At 42.5% G+C, this 16,864-nt stretch overlaps 1 protein-coding gene across 4 annotated transcripts in view; it reads left to right on the top strand.

The window, feature by feature from the left end:
- The window catches only part of LOC124613109 (nocturnin), a 374,316-nt gene that overhangs the window by 238,289 nt on the left and 119,163 nt on the right, over positions 1-16,864 (top strand). The window contains exon 1 of one of the 4 annotated variants that reach the window (XM_047141718.1): positions 6,961-7,007. The exons of the other annotated variants lie outside the window; for them this stretch is intronic. The gene's annotated coding sequence lies outside the window, so the exon portion shown is untranslated. Of the gene's footprint in view, positions 1-6,960; positions 7,008-16,864 lie in introns of those variants that run through there. 4 annotated transcript variants of the gene reach the window in all.

The following is a 16,864-nucleotide window of genomic DNA, read 5'->3' as shown; positions in this document are numbered from 1 at the left end:
TTTGTAGAAATTACACAATATAACTCTAGGTAATGCTAATTAGACTGTTGTTCAAATCAGGCACGGCCGATCTTTGAAGACAGGCGGTCTTATCCACATACTGAAGCTCTTTGGCCGCCTCGTCACTGAACACGACAGCAGCGCTCCTTGTGCATAAAGTCAAAACTAGAGCGTCCGTGATGTTAACGATACTGCTGTAACGCATCGATATGAATGGCACCGACACGCGACGCAAACAAATTATGCCATAAAACACACGTTTTATTCATTTTACATCCATCCTATTTTCAGATGTTTGCATTTATTTACTGGCCGTGAGCAACTTCTGTTGCAAATTTCCGCAACTCCATTAGTAAGGAAACGATGTTCGCGACACGTAAATAAATGTAAACTTCTGAAGATGGGACGCCAGATATCCTGCAATGACATTATGGAAAAATTAAAGCCTGTAAAAGCAACTGGTTGCAGTTAATTCATTATAAATTACCTTCAGTTTTAATAGTTGCAGTGTTCTAATACGTCCATAATCAAGAACGATTATTTACTACTATTAATACGAGAAAAATCATAAAAACAAAATAAGGCAGTGAGCCAGGTAATGCCCAGTCGACAGATAATTAGGAGTACCTTTGCGATCCCTGGCCACAGGCAGGCCATTAGCGTGTTTGAAGTTCAAATGTGTGTGAATTCCTAAGGGACCAACTGCTGAGGTCATCGGTCCTTAGACTTACATACTACTTAAACTAGCTTAATGTAACTTATGCTAAGAACAACGTACACACCCATGCCCGGGGGAGGACTCGAACCTCCGGCGAAAGGGGCCGCGCAATCCGTGACATAGCGCCTCTAACCGCACGGCCACTCAGCGCGGCAGCGTGTTTGAAATTTAAGGTGTTAATATCCACAAACACTATTAGCAAGTATTTTTTTAAATATTTGTCCAAAAATGCTTTTGATGACTGATCGCATTGGCATTGTTTCTGCAACGCTAAATAAATTAATCATCATTTCAAAAAAATGTGCGTGTGATATCTTATGGGACTTAACTGCTAAGGTCATCAGTCCCTAAGCTTACACACTACTTAACCTAAATTATCCTAAGGACAACACACACACCCATGCCGAGGGAGGACTCGAACCTCCGCCGAGACCAGCAGCACAGTCCATGACTGTAGCGCCTTAGACCGCTTTTTTTTTTTTTTTTTTTTTTTTTTTTTTTTTTTTCGTTGAATTTGTTCGGGGCGCACGTCCGAAGACACCCGTTTAGGTTCTTAATTGATCCGTTCACTCAGTTTTTTTTTTATTACAGAGGGTAGCTTACCCTCTGACCGAAGACGCTGAGCTACCGCGCCATCAACTCGGCTAATCGCGCGCGGCAATCATCATTTCTTTCTTTTTTCAGTTTAGAAAGTTTAAAAGTCTAATTCGCTTTAATTTAGCGTATGTCAGCTGTATTCTACAGAACCCTAAATGGAATAATGCGAGCAACAAATGGCGAATATCCGAAAATCCGTCCCGGACAGAATTCGATGCGAGCGCCTTGCCCCCCCACGAATTTCCTCCGCGGCCAGGCGGTTGCCCACCCGTGGCTTAAACCAGTGTCTTACTGCAGCTATAAGAGTACAAGTGAGAATATCGGCTCCGCAAATTCGTTACGACAGGGTCTCACTCTTTTCCACCCGTTACATGGCTCTCAAGTTGGTTTCAAAACTCTGCGCTGCAAGGATAGGATTTTTGTTTAATTTCTAGTGGGCTGTTCGAGTAGTGGCCCATCGTAGAGCGAGGCACTTTTCCGCGAAACACCTGGCAGGGCTCAAGGGTGCCGGAAGTCCCAATTGGGAACATATGGAAGAGGATTTCCAGTTCCAAAATTCGCCTTACAGCCAAGGGGAACATCTCGAAAGCCGTGGCCAGATTCACAGGATGGGAACGAAGTTCAACCAGGGGACTCGTAAGAAACTTACGTACTTTTATAGCTTTGAATATTGACACTATTTTGAGTAACTGTAGTAGTTGGGATAAGGGTGCTTGTGGAAATGAAGAGAAAACAACCTTAAATGTGAACCGAACCACTTGAAGTAACTATCTTGAATTTACAATACATCCTTGTATATACATTTCCGTTGTCCAAAAATGTATTTTAGATTCGGAATGTTTGTCCCGGCTTGTACGACGGGTAGAGATCGGGAACTGTCAGTAGGGCCACATAACCTATAACGTCAATTCGACGAACATTTTCAATTACAGCATGCACGTTAGGCCGTAGTTGCAACAGATAGGTCCCAAATCAAGGCGACAATGACAACTGCGTTTGTCGCTTCGGAAAGTATATTCTGTAGAGAAGTCACCATGCACAACAGGCAGAGGTTATGCAAAACCCCAGTGGTCACAGTTATTATCTATGAGAATGCTGATATAAAGTACCCAATTAATCGACCTTAAGTTCTTTACAATAAATAAAATGATACTTGTAATAAGACAATATTAAAAAGGGCTCTCTCTTTCGTGATTACTAAGTTAGCTTCGTAAAATATAGGTATGAAGCTTGGCATCCACGATTCACATTTGCCGATGATAGTTAAAAGTCTCATTAACGTGAAAAGTTTCCGCAAACAGTATGTTTTAGCGAAAAATCGAGTTGCACTGTCATACGCCACTCAAAACCCTTCCTAACGCTATCTCATTCATCCCGCTGCGATTAGTATGTGTTGGGAAAAATTTTTCACTTGAGAAATAACGTACTGGACTTAATTGTGGGACACTACTTCCTGAGGAAAAGATAATTATGAAATCCTTCTGCATGTGTACGTGTGCTTGTCTATATAGCATTTCAGATTCCGGGAAACCATGGCTCAAGAAAAGGTATGCAAGGTTTGGAAGTATGACGTTATAAGAAGGCCTAGACATCGGCAGGGATGGAGGGGGAGGGGGGGGGGGGGGGGAATTGGGGAGAGGGGTCAACTCACCAACTCATGTAGACCACCACCCCCCCATCCAAATGAACAAATTTTTGTGCGTTCCCGTGTAAGAAGGAGATGCAATAACTAAAGCCTGATTTCCAAAAATCAGTCATGGAATCACCTGAGCGAATTACTGCCCCATCTGTTTACTCCCTGGAACGCACTTTTTGAATAACATTCTCAGTCACAGAACAAAGACTGCATCGCATCACACAAGGACAAAAGAAAGTTAGCTTCGAAATAGAAAAGAAGTTTAAAGGCGGCTGTAGGGGGTATCTCGTTCTCACCCCTTCATGTTTCAAATTTTAACGAACAAGAAGATCACATGCTATGAAATCTCGCATGCAATCCCAAATGACAAAATACTGCGTTGTCTCCCGTCAAAGGAGATTGTGTTGCGCGCCTCATACCATTTCAGACACGATCAAATTCTTTGAGACAATGACTGAATCTGGACTCATGTTCGTAATCAGTGAAAATAAAATACATCAATAACTTTTGTCAGGTACTTTTGTTTTTACAGGTCGATGACTTTCGGTATATGTACACAACTGATAAGAACCATGTTAATTTAGCATATATTCAGTATTATTTAAAGGAAGCGATATAGAGGTGCAGATTGTATAGTTTCGGCAGCACAGAGTGACACCTAGAGTTCATTCGAGTGTTTCGAGATGAATGTTCATCGTGGATGAGTATGTTTGACCATTCACCCAAATGAGAGCGAAGTGGTAGATACAGTTGTGCAATGCTTTGAAGGGTACATTGTCAGCACAGTACAGGTAAAGCAGACTGTGGAATCCCTGAGCATTGATCATGTTCGGCACACGATCAAAACTTTATTGGCGTTGTCTCGTTCCAAGCAGACTGCTAAAGTTGTACTATTATCTAAATAAAATGGGCTTGGATGGAAGCTGAACTACTTCTTACATTTTCTGTAGTATCGTATTGTGATAATTAACGTATCGTTGTGTTTGTGTCTTGCTGTACGTTTCAGGGTGTGGTTTTTTTGTGTTTATCTTCCGTAAAGTTAAGTTGTAAAACACAGTTCTCTCTTTTTTCTCTTTTTCTGTCTCTTTATCGAACTTATAATTGCTAAGCTTAACGGATTTTCTGTTGTTCATTATTTGCTCTCCTTCTTCTCGTTGTGTCTCGTTAATTATCCTATAGGTTTTGAATGAAGGCATCTCATAGTTACTTGGGTACAAACTTAAAATAAATAGTTAGTCGGCATCACAACATCGTATCTTGCCTAAATGTACTTTGCAATGCATCTCTACCTATTATGCACAGAACATAACAGATCTAAATCCACCATCACGCTCCATTTGGAAGCACGACTTTCGTGTAGCAGGACAGCAAATTCAGGCGTTTGTAGAAAGTCGCCTCTGATGATGATTTGAGACCGAAAGCAAAACGTGTATGGTGTAAATAGACATCGTAATTATTAACTGCACAACATATGGTAACACAAGCCGAACGAATTATTGTACAGCCAGATGAAGATAACACAAGTCAAAACTACGTGGAAAAAGATGGGTTTGTTGTTTAGTTTTCGTAACTCATCAGTGCACTATAGTCCGATTCACGAACGATGGCCGTTCGCGCTGGTCGAGGAACGGACGGGAATTGTTTTCTTGCCGCTTTCAAGCGACAGTTGCGGTAAGCGCTTACACGTGCTTTGTTTGTGCTTGAAGAAAATGCGTTTCCTGCATATTATGTCTCTCGCTAGCTTAAGTTAAATTTATACCTTATCATGAATATTTGTGATGACAATTCGCAACAAATGGAGTAAAAAATCACCAAATAATTCGCTATGATCACTGTATACGACATTCGCAACAGAACGCTCAGACCACTACTGATTAGACTTGGCCACTGTTTCTATGTTTCGATACAGTGTATCGATACGTGGAACTGTTTCAGTGTTTCGGAACGGCTCTGGTTCACTGTTTCGAAACAGTGGTGTTTCATTCCGCCCCTGTCTCGGATATCCGGACCAGATTCGATCTCGAGCCAGACACAGAAACTGTATTGTTGTTTCAAAATCAGGCTCTTTCAGGCCACCTGTGCCTGGAACGGACTAATTGTATCGAAACAGTGATGTTTCATTCCGCTCTGTGTCGGACGAGATTCGGGCTCGGCACAGGTACTGAAACACAACATACCACTTCGTGAAACACTTTAAAGAGTGTCGAAATCTTTTTGACAAGTAATAGCATCAAGCTAAAGATATCCGAAAACAAAGCTTCGTTTCTAGCTGACTGTCCTATTCCGAAATGGCGTAACAAATGGTTCAAATGGCTCTGAGCACTATGGGACTTAACTACTGTGGTCATCAGTCCCCTAGAACTTAGGACTACTTAAACCTAACTAACCTAACGACATCACACACATCCATGCCCGAGGCAGGATTCGAACCTGCGACCGCAGCAGTCGCGCGGTTCCGGACTGCGCGCCTAGAACCGCTAGACCACCGCGGTCGGAGAAATGGCGTAACATCTGCTTTATAAACACTAACCAAACAATAAAATAAAGCATACTATTTACATTCAAAATAATAAATATGTGAAAATCATTCAGTTAAATTACACTTTTTGATTACATACGCTTCTCTGTTCATGTACAGTAATAATATTAAGAAACGCAAGTAAGCCTACAATATTGTGAACAAAAAAGGCGTAGAGTGACAAGTTATTGCAGGCCGGAGTGGCTGTGCGGTTCTAGGCGCTACAGTCTGGAGCCGAGCGACCGCTACGGTCGCAGGTTCGAATCCTGCCTCGGGCATGGATGTGTGTGATGTCCTTAGGTTAGTTAAGTTTAAGTAGTTCTAAGTTCTAGGCGACTGATGACCTCCGAATTTAAGTCGCATAGTGCTCAGAGCCATTTGAGCCAGTGACAGTTACTAGACATATACACAAATTTGATGTAGGTATAATTGCAAGCAATCTGTTTGACATATCACTGATAGTCTAATGGTGAGCGGGAAGGGCTGGGAAGCATGGTGAATTTATAGTAAAGGTTCGAAACACCTTGAAAGACAAAATTTTTTTCTGTTATATTTTGTTATTTATTCGAATTGTTTGGCATTATTTGTGAGTCTATAGTCACTGTGCCTATTATCCACAATGATTCCGTTTGTGTGCATGGAAATTAGCAGGATGCGTATATTACCCATACTAACGGAATGTGGGAATCCCAGTAGCATATCCGTTGTTTCTGCAGTTTGCTCCCGCCTCCAGTTCTGTTCGTGGTGGTCCTTCTGTCTTCTGCTATGGCTGTCCTCAACCAAATGAAAAGTATGAAAGTCACACGACACGAAAGCAGCGCATTTGCTGCAGGAAATACGAAACTGCCAAAACGGCTAAGTGCGATATGATTAGCGCAATCGCACCTCATTTGTGTTTATATGGACATACTTATACAGCAGACATTCAAGATGATAAAATGTGTAGGTTTCTTAGATTACAAAACACAAACTGTTTCACTGTTTCGAAACAGCGTATCGAAACATTACTTTGTACTGTTTCATTTGTTTCGAAACAGTTACGTGTTTCAGTTTGCCCATCTCTACTACTGATTACTGAAAGAGCACTGGCTGTTGCGAACTGCGTGACGTAGGAGCGCAGAACCAGCTGAAGATCGACCGCCATCTTTCTCCAACTAGAGATTATTTTCATTCCAAGTATGGATAAAAATTTTACCTGCAGCATACCTCTTCATATTACATTTGCTTCTTTTACGTTTATTCAAATTTTAATTTAGAATAGACATTTTCATTAGTTGATTTCATATTATATATCCCTTTAATATGGGTCGAATTAATCTTAGATATCGACGTTCGTACGATGTATGTGCCGTGGCAAGAATCGACGTTGGTACAAGGATGTAGTTTCCCTAACCGTCAGTAGGTGGCAGAAGCGACTGAGCTTAGATAGTAGCGCACCTGGCGGCGAAGTGACTAGTGAGCTTGCGAACAGCTGCTTGCAGTGTAATGTCGGCGGTTCGGTAACAGCAGTTGTTTCGTACGTCACGGCCGAATGCAAGGTTAGTGTTTGCGCAAGAGAGTGTCTGAGAGAACATTTCGTATTTTTAGGCTGAAGTCGACGTTTGTGCCAAAAAATTCTATTCATTCTATCCGCACAGAATGTAATGTGTTCTTCTGGGAGAAAGCTTCACACATACCTGTTATTTTGGAGACGAAAATTGGAAAGGTCTTGGTTCTACTTCATATATGCTTTATAGCTTGTTCTGTACAGCACGCGAATATGATAAAATGCACTTTTTGAAATAGCAAGCACTGATACAAAGCATGCTTTTTTTTCACGAGCCTCTGAAATGAAAATCATCTTGTACTTTGGTCATTGTACTTCCTACTTATAAAGTGTATATTATAAATAATTCATCAGTGCCCCAAAATGTGCAGAAAACAAAACAGTATTCTACAAAAATATACAGTATAAAATATATGTACAAGCTTACACCCTTATCTAATTATATCTGATAAGTACCGGTGCGAAATTTTAATGGGCCATTATTTAGATGAAGAATGACTTCATATATGACGGTCTGTAAAATGTGGTTTTATAGTTAAAAAAACCAGAAACGGTGTGGACATAAAGCTACTTTGCAATACTTTGTACGGATTGACGTGGTGACTGAGGGAATTATTGGGGTTGTCGGTTACATCAGCAGTTTAGGCTGCTTACTCCCATTTGTAAAAAAACAAATATTATAATTTTACCATTAAAGCGCCTGTCTACAAGCCAGCGTAATATCTAGTTGGAAAAGATTTATGAATCTATTTATGTCTTTTGAAAGACCATAAGAATTTATTTTGTAAGTGGATTCAAACATTTGGTACTGCTAAAACAAAATAAATCAAACATACAAAATATTTATGGCATGAGAATGACACCATATGGTCTTTAAGTCTCCATGAGCCAGTGTAACAATCGGAACAGGAAATCAAAACTCGTTACACTGACGTGAAGGATAGGAAAGGAAGCTCAGGAAAATTGTATCAGCAGCCATTGATGAAACAGGCGATACAAAGATTAGAACCAAGATGAAAGGGGAAAAGAATACCGATTGAATAGCGAACAAGGGAACGCTTACTTCTTCGCCACAGGACTTCAAGTCATACACTTGTAATAGTTTTCCTTGACCGCCATATGGATCGTAAAAACTACCCTTAGTCAGCGCAGATAAAAATAATTAATACGTCCACACCAAGTGATCTAGAGACATTTCTTAAAAATTATCTGAAACGGAAAATTGTGAAATTACGAGCAGGTTATTTGAAAGACTAAGGCATCGCTACCAAGATATCTGAATACTTCCAGTTTGCCAATGATATTATATTCTGTCATTTATAGGGCGTTACATTTCGGCGACTTTCTTACTTGTGTGACTTACATTTACTAATCGATGCAGGCAGGTTTATAAGATCTTCGGCAAATAACTGACCACGGATGGGAGAGCAAGATGTTGGAGGGTGGCCAGGTGCCGTGGCCACTGGCTCACCTGGGCCATCATTCGGCGGTCGCCAGCCGGCACGTGTGCGGCACTGCAATCGACTAGGGCTCGCTCGTAAGCGTTTCCTGTCCCGCCAGCTTTTGTCGTGTGGCGCCGTGACTGGACTCCACGACTGACCCGAGAACATGTTCGTTCGCACGGCGCCCGATCTATTCACTTCTATGGGCGTCCACAAACTTTTATGCAGGAGGGGACAAGATTCCAGACTTGCCATTTGTTATAGGCGCTACCGGTATCAGAAAACTTGTGGAATTCTTGTTGATTATTACAAAAACAACCAGTAACACTTGTTGATTATTACAAAAACAACCAGTAACACTCCCCCGATTAACACGTCCGAATGTGAAGAAAGAGGAAACAAACATTAAACACGCTTTTTCAATTAAGGAACTTTAGTTTGCTTAAAAAACTTTGTATCTGATCACGTTAATGAATTTATTGTATTATTTTCGTGCCTTCCATTTTTGAAGTTGACTCGCATAATTAATAATAAAACGTGTTTTGGAAGCTACGTTTTTCGGTTGTTTGTGTAAAATGTAATCTGGGCCAGCACTCGACGAGGTGAATTTTGGAAACCTTCCCAAACAGTCACAATTTCCCCAGTACAATCTACTCTTAACACCCTAGGACTGAACCACGACGACTTTCGTCGCACAACTTGATACAGTATTGTGCTATTAACAACCGGACTACTGATTTCATAGCTTTATGTCTACTTGTTGTATTGGGTTCTATTCCTATGGAAGTTGAGAAGGTTCCATTTCTTGAAGTGAAGATCTTTTCGACCTTGACGTTTCTCAGTCCCCCTCCCCCTTCTAGCACAAAAAATAATATTTTTCTCTTTCCAGTTGTTGCATTTCGTTCCATAGATGAGTTACAGATGAACACACCAACAAGTGGCAATACTGTGATGTTTAGAGACTACTACAAGCGCTCTGTGATTGTACAACTGAATGTGGTATCAGCAAGTCGTGACGGGTCTTCCTCGACCACAGACAAACGGTAAACTACTGTTGTGATTAAGATGTGCGGTAGGAGACAAATTTGGGCATGTATATGCAGGCATGTTAATTATATGCTGGGAATAGTCGCCGGAATTCGCGCCCCAGCATTTCGGAATGGCGTCTTTCTGGAGCCCAGCAAAGACAATGTGAGGAAGGAACAGAACAGTTTGAGGACTATTTTGGAAATGCTCTGTATATCTTGACAGTCACCTGGAGTGCAGGACAACGGTGAAATCACCCCCGCGCCAATGAATAGACATACTTTCCCATGAACTGCCTGTGTAAAAATTCGGTGCCCGAGATTCCAGGAGGGGCAAGCGCCCCTTCTAATCTCCCCTTCGAGGACGCCTATGTTCACTAACATCGATGATCCCGCAGATATGCTCTTTCGTCATTATTGACGAAGAGCAATCAGACTGAGCGGAAACACTTTATCTACAGAGTGGTTTTTTCCACCGTGTACGAAGTTGTACCGTTCCCATACGTCATGCTCTAGCGCGCTCTCGCTGTAATCGGTAATGTTGTGTCTGGTTCGCTTCTCTTGCTGACTCACGTTGTACTCAAATGGTTCAAATGGCTCTGAGCACTATGGGACTTAACATCTGAGGTCATCAGTCCCCTAGAACTTAGAACTACTTAAACCTAACTAACATAAGAACATCACACACATCCATGTACGAGGCAGGATTCGAACCTGCGACCGTAGCGGTCGCGCGGTTCCAGACTGAAGTGCCTAGAACCGCTCGGCCACAGCGGCCGGCCACCTTGTACTGGATGTGCTTCAGCGTATACACAATGGTTCCGTATTCAAATCGAGAGCTTGCCGACCATGTGTCTAGTTACGGAAAGGCAAATGGCAACGGGCAGCTGGCAGCAAGGTAGTATCAGGAGATCTATCCCTGTCGACAACAAACGCAGCATTCAGTCTTTGCAACAGTGTTTCGCTGTTGTTTCAAGAAGCAGTAAATCATGTTCGGATATCAGACTTACAGGAAAACGTGATTAAACACCGTGGAAGGCGACCGCCGTGTCAGTACCACGCAGTTGGCCCGCCAGTACAAAGTAAGTCAGACAGTGTGGAACATTCTCCACGGCGATTGTTAGTACTCTTATCACTTACAGAGTGTGCAGTGATTACTAGCGACAGACTTTCACACCGGGAGCAGTTTTGTCACTGGTTTCTTCACAACCACGATTCTAGGGTTTGTGTCATCCATTTTACTCACAAACGAGGCCACCTTTACGCTGAGTGGTATTTTCAGTTTTTATAACAGTCGTCTGTGGGATAGCATGCCGAACCGCCAAGGTATGGTGACAGCGAATCATCAGCTTCGGTGCAGTGGGAATGTGTGGGCCGGGATAATAGGCGACCATATTTTGGGACCAGTCTTTCTCCCACGTCGCCTAAGAGGCCCGAACCATCGGTGTTTCTTGCAGATGACTTTGCCTCCCTTACTGGAAGAAGTGCCACTGATGATTCGAAGGATCATGTGGCTGTTACATGATGGTGCTCCAGTCCACTTCGCCGCTTAAGTCCGGAGCCATCTAAATCGTGTCTCCTCTGGACGATGGATTGGACGAGAGGGTCCAATTGCATGGCCTGCTCATTCGCCGAATCTCAACCCATGTGACTCCTGGTTATTGGGCCATCTTGAAAGTATCGTGTATGCAGAGTCCATTCCAGATGTGGAGACACTGGAACAGCGAATTCATGCTGCCTGTGACACTGTTCGGATGTATGACTGAATAAATGGTCTCTAGCAAGGAACCCATGCACTTCCGGACAAAGTTCATTAGACGTTTGTTGTTCCGTACCCTGTCATCCATCAATCCCTAGAGGTTGTACACGATGAAAACAAAAAACACCATGTATAAAGGTAATTTTGTAATTACTTATATTCGTAGTACCTTTCCTCATCTGTATGCTCCTGTGTTGCTGAAATACATGCAGAAAGACGGAACCTGTTTTTGACGATTCACACTCGCATTTTGCACAAGTGAATAAATGCTGATGGAACGACGGGGGCTAAACGTGTTTGCTCATTAAAAAGAATAGTTTATTGCATGTGGATCTGAACATCCGTAACCAAGACACTGAGGTCCCGCATCTTTTCGTCTTGTGCAAAGCTGTTACCCAGATGACCTCTGTAAGGGCTGAGCCACGAACTATCCTGAACTGTTCCTTTCGCCGATCAGACAGAAGCATTCTGTGCAACATTCCAGCTGTCACCCATGTAATTTGTTTGACTTAGAGTTATTAGTTAGTAAACAGGGGAAGGCGGAATTAGTGCAGAGCTTATAAAATATGGTGACATGTTGGTTGGTTGGTTGTTGTGGGGAAGGAGACCAGACAGCGAGGTCATTGGTCTCATCGGATTAGGGAAGGATGGGGAAGGAAGTCGGCCGTGCCCTTTGAAAGGAACCATCCCGGCATTTACCTGGAGCGATTTTAGGGAAATCACGGAAAACCTAAATCAGGATGGCCGGACGCGGGATTGAACCGTCGTCCTCCCGAATGCGAGTCCAGTGTCTAACCACTGCGCCACCTCGCTCGGTGGTGACATGTTCCTGAAGTTTAGGGTGCTGTATTTCTATATATCATGTGCCGATTACAGAAGAAAACCCCAGATGAATGAGGAATGCCATTCTTACATCTCTCTTCAAAATACGAAATAGAAATGAATGTGCAAGTTTAAGAGATACAAGTGAAGTAGATACAGAATACAGATTGATCTATAAGAGAATACAAATAATAAAAGAAGCACATTTTTCAAAGAAGCAGAACCATTTTAGAAAATGTGTTCATTATAAAAGCCCGCATCTCGTGGTCGTGCGGTAGCGTTCTCGCTTCCCACGCCCGGGTTCCCGGGTTCGATTCCCGGCGGGGTCAGGGATTTTCTCTGCCTCGTGATGGCTGGGTGTTGTGTGCTGTCCTTAGGTTAGTTAGGTTTAAGTAGTTCTAAGTTCTAGGGGACTTATGACCACAGCATTTGAGTCCCATAGTGCTCAGAGCCATTTGAACCATTCATTATAAAACACATGATGATTAAAAGAAGAGAGTGTAACAACCAAATCCACATAGCATGCATAGATTATATGAACGCGTTTTATCGAATAAATTGAGTCCTCGGAGGCATAATGCAAGTACGAGGATTCGCCAGGTATATCATTCTCGTACTGAAAGACTTACCTGTATATAAAAATACAACAATAAAGATAAAACTGGCTCAAAAATATCTGATAAAATCCAAGTAAATGAGGAATTCACACAGGGTCACCTCCGCTTTTTAATACCCATGAAACGCCGTTTTGAGAAAGTGCAAATTTTTGGTTCGACCTGTTTTAAAAATGTCATACGTTACACGAGTAACTAATTACAAATTCGCTGATGATCAGTTAACTGCATACGATGGCTAACGTAAACTGCAAACTGCTTTCAATAAGCTGAGCTAAATGTGCGAAGAATATACTTTGACAATCTCTACAAATTAGGCAAAAGTGATGCCTTCTAGAGAAGTCAGTTATATAAGATCGAAAATTGTCATTTGTGACTAGATAATAAAGTAATTAAAACTATCTTGGAAATCAAATAGGTTATCTGTAAGACCAAAACAATGTAAAAGAAAAGCCTCGAAAATCTCCAATTTATGTATGGCACCGTAAACAGAACTTGAGAACATAAGATGATGAAAGAAACTAAAATTAAATTTTACAGAACTGTGGCGGTTACTATAACCCTACACGACAGTCAGACATGACCACAATCAAACAACAGAGGAATTTATTGAAGCATCTTAAATAAGATGTCTAGGACCACTAGATGTGGCGATAGCGGATCCACCAGCATAAAAGGAGGCGTGGAGTATTGTGTCGTCAATAGAGAAACAGGAACAGCAATGGGTGGGTCAGGACAGCTCAGTGACTTCGAACGTGGACTAGTTGCTGAATGTCATCTAAGTAATAAATTCATAAGGGGCATATCGAGCCTTCTAAAGCTGCCAAGTCGACTGTTGGAGACGTCATCGTGACGTGGAAATGCGAAGGTACGACCACAGGTAAACAAAAACCTTGCAGACCTCATATACTGACGACAGGTACCATCGAGCATTGAGGAGGGTTGTTTGGTAAAAATCGCATGAAGTCAGGTGAAGAAATCATCGTTAGTTGCAAAGTGCTATCATCAGTCCAATTAGAACTATGGCTGGGCATAACCATTTAAAAAAAATTGGGTCCAGTGGTCGAGCAGACGGATAGTGGATGACTGGAAACGATAGATTTTGACGGATGAATCAATCTGTATCCTGTGGCAATTTGGTGAGTGCCTGGAGAACATTAGCTGCCATCTTTTATAATGCCAGCAGTGAAGTACAGGGGGAAGTGGTGTTAGGGAATAAGGGGTGCTTTTGTGCTCAGGGTGTACTCCGCTTATTGTGATTAAGGGAACACTAAATGCAGGAAGACGTGGACGCATCTTACGGCAGTGTATACTGCTTATAGTAGAGGAAAAGTGGTTGTTTCTATCAGCACGACATACGCACTCTGTCACAAAGCAGCATCTGTGAGGCTATTGTCTCTGGAGAATAACATTCCTGAAATGAACTGGTCTTCCAGAGTCCCAACCTGAACCCAAATGGAACATCTTTGAGATGGTGTATAGACACTGGTGGGGAAAATCAGCTGCTAAATGATCGTTGAAATTCATGGTGAAAACCTTCAGCTGTCTTTTATTTTGCTTGGTGCTACTAGTTTCGGTCATGGACCATTTTCAAGCTTAGCAGGAATAAATGGCAGGAATGTCACACCATGATGTAAACGATTACAAGTTGCTGTAGCAGGTCAACTACAGTCGGTATATCGCTGACAATTTTATTGACTATGGTTGGCCTGCAACAGCAGTTTGTAATTGTTTACATCATGGCATAACAACAATAAAATGGCGTATGACCGAAACTAGTAGCATTGTGCAAAATAAAAGAGAGCTGAAGGTTTTCACAATTAATTTCAACCTTCGGCATGAGTTAGACCGCCGACTTCACTCCAGACCGCAGCAGCCATCACCACTACCATGGATTTCGGCTGCTGAGGAATAATGGTCTGCTATTCTCCACAGCTGTTCAGGCACCCAATGAAAGTGTCCGCAGCAGAGCTGGAGCATTCAGAAAGGCGAAAGGCGGACGCACCGACATTAATGACCAGTAACAGGTGACCAGATACATTTGATCAGATAATGAACAGGTAAACGAAGAGGTAATGTGGAAACGGTGCCAGAGCGGTGGTTAACACAACAAGCCATGAAACACGTATCACGTGGGAAAATAACTCTCGAGAGCCCCAAGAAGGGATGACTTGAGTACGAAGACGGAACAGGCGTCGAGCCAAGTCCATGAAAGTAAAGATATGGTGACATGATGATAACGATCATCCGCAAGGTCAAAAATGTCACTGTAACGGTAATCAGTATATTCGGGGACATACATTTAGATGACGAAAGTCATGATCTTACTTTTAATGTCGTGCCGGACCTGCTTTTGGTTGGCGTAGTGCAGCCATAGCAGGGGCTCGACAAATCTTTCGAAGTCCCCTGCAAAAATATTGAGCCATGCTGTCTCTATAGCTGTCGATAATTGCGAAACTGTTGTCGGTGCAGGATATTGTACACGAATTGATATCTCGATTATATACCCTAAATGTTCGATAGGATTCATGTCGGCTGATCAGGGTCGCCAAATCATTCGCTCGAATTGTCCAAGGTGTTCTTCAGATCAGTCATGGACGATTGTGGCCTGGTCACATGGCGCATTGTTATCCATAAAAATTCCATCGTTGTTTCGGAATACAAACGGTCTACAAGTAGCCGAACATAACCATATTCAGTCAACGATACATGTTAAAACACCCCGCACCATTATAGAGCCACCACCGGCTTGCACAGCGCTTCATTGACAACTTGGATCCATGGCTTCGTGTAGTCATCACCACACTCGAACCCCCCCATTAGTTCTCACCAACTGCAATAGGGACTCATCTGACCAGACAAACTTTTTCCAGTCGTCTAGAGTCCCACCGATATAGTCGCAAGCTCGGGAGAGGCGCTACAAGCGATGTCGTGGTGATAGCAAAGGCACCCGCGGCGTTCGTCCGCTGGCATATAGCCCATGAACGCCAAATTTCGCAGCACTCTCCTAATGGATAGGTTCGTCGTACGTTCCACGTTGATTTCGAAGGTTATTTCAGGCAGTTTTGCTTGTTTGCTGGAACTATCAAATCCAATATCAAGAGCTTTGATGGAAACCCAGTTCTAAGCAAGGAAGGGAAAGCAGAAAGTTGGAAGGAGTATATAGAGGGTCTATACAAGGGCGATGTTTGACACAGCACTGAAAGACCCTAGTCGAAACAAGCCCCCGGAGTAGACAACATTCCATTAGAACTACTCACAGCCTTGGGAGAGCCAGTCCTGACAAAACTCTACCATCTGGTGAGCAAGCTGTATGAGACAGGCGAAATACCCTCAGACTTCAAGAAGAATATAATCATCCGAATCCCAAAGAAAGCAGATGTTGACAGTTGTGAAAATTACCGAACTATCAGTTTAATAAGTCACATCTGCAAAATACTAACACGAATTCTTTACAGACGAATGGAAAAACTGGTAGATGCCGACCTCGGGGAAGATCAGTTTGGATTCCGTAGAAATATTGGAACACGGGAGGTAATGCTGACCCTACGACTTATCTTAGAAGAAAGATTAAGGAAAGGCAAACCTACGTTTCTAGCATTTGTAGACTTAGAGAAAGCTTTTGACAATGTTGATTGGAATACTCTCTTTCAAATTCTGAATATGGCAGGGGTAAAATACAGAGAGCGAAAGGCTATTTACAATTTGTACAGAAAGCGGATGGCAGTTATAAGAGTCGAGGGGTATGATAGGGAAGCAGTGGTTGGGAAGGGAGTGAGACAGGGTTGTAGCCTCTCCCCGATGTTATTTAATCTGTATATTGAGCAAGCAATAAAGGAAACAAAAGAAAAGTTCGGAGTAGGTTCAAATGGTTCAAATGGCTCTGAGCACTATGGGACTTAACATCTGTGGTCATCAGTCCCCTAGAACTTTGAACTACTTAAACCTAACTAACCTAAGAACATCACACACATCCATGCCCGAGGCAGGATTCGAACCTGCGACCGTAGCAGTCCCCCTCGGAGTAGGTATTAAAATCCATGAAGAAGAAATAAAAACTTTGAGGTTCGCCGATGACATTGTCATTCTGTCAGAGACAGCAAAGGACTTGGAAGAGCAGTTGAACGGAATGGACAGTGTCTTGAAAGAAGGGTATAAGATGAACATCAACAAAAGCTAAACGAGGA

This window comes from Schistocerca americana, chromosome 4 (assembly GCF_021461395.2).
Source record: "Schistocerca americana isolate TAMUIC-IGC-003095 chromosome 4, iqSchAmer2.1, whole genome shotgun sequence".
Lineage (NCBI taxonomy): Eukaryota > Metazoa > Arthropoda > Insecta > Orthoptera > Acrididae > Schistocerca > Schistocerca americana.
This window is presented reverse-complemented; position numbering and strand designations above follow the sequence as displayed.